Genomic DNA, 1,173 nt, shown 5'->3' on the forward strand with positions numbered 1-1,173 from the left:
AACCTAGACATAACCTTTGGCCTATCCTTAGTTCTAACCCTAACCCTATATCTAACCCGAATTCCAAATTTAACCCTAACATTAAGCCTAAGCCTAACACTAACACTAGCCTTAACCCTAACCCTAGGACTAAAACAAAACCTAGCATAAGCCCTAACACTAAGCATTAACTTAAACCAAAACCTAACACTACAACTATACTTAACCCTAGCTCCTGTTGGAGTCCTAACCCTAACTTTAAAAACAACCCTGACCCTGATTCACATCTTAATACTCACCCTAGCTCTAAACACCACCCGCACCTGAAACTGAACCCTAACAGTAAACCTAGCCCTAAATCGAGTTCTAACTCTCACCCTAAAACTAAGTCTTACCATGATTCCTATCCTAACATGATCCCTAGCTATAAATATCACCATAACCTTAAACCTAACCCTAACACTAAAACTAATCCATATCCTAACACTAAAACTAACCCTAATGGTAACTCTAGTTCTTATATTAGTCATTGCCCTAACCCTAGCCCTAAAACTAACACAAGACCTAGGCCTAATCTGAGCCCTAAAACTAGCTTTAACCCTAACTCTAATCATAACCATAGCCCTAACCCTAGCTATAACCAATCACTTACCCTAATCAAAACCCTAAAACTAAGGATAACTCTAGACCTATAACTAATCTTTAGGCTAACAAAATCCTTACTAATAGCCCTTTCTCTTGAATTAATTCTAGATCTAACCCTATACAAAAACCTAACACAAACCCTGACCTTTTTACTGACCTACTACCAATCTTCGGTCTAATCCTAACCCTAACTCTAACCCCAAACCTACCATAATCATATCCCTAGAACTATTCCTGAACCTAACTCTCAGCCCAGCCTTAACCATAACCCAGAACCTAACACTTACACTAAACATAACCTTAACCAAACCCTAGTTCTAACTCTCACCCTAACCATAAATCAAGACCTAATCCTAACCATAACCTTAGCCCTAACCTTAAGTCTACCTGTATCACTACCCTAAATATAAACCTTACCCTAATGCTAACCCTTGGCCTAACCCTATCCCCAAACTTATCCCCAAAGTTAGGATTAGTGCTTTGGGGATATCACTATCCCCAAACTTATCCATTACCCTAAACCTACCCTGAACCCTAGACATAATCCAA

Source organism: Marmota monax, unplaced genomic scaffold, assembly GCF_021218885.2.
Source record: "Marmota monax isolate L192 unplaced genomic scaffold, Marmota_monax_Labrador192_F-V1.1 WCK01_AAM20220418_F8-fsc00257, whole genome shotgun sequence".
In the NCBI taxonomy this organism is placed as follows: Eukaryota; Metazoa; Chordata; class Mammalia; order Rodentia; family Sciuridae; genus Marmota; species Marmota monax.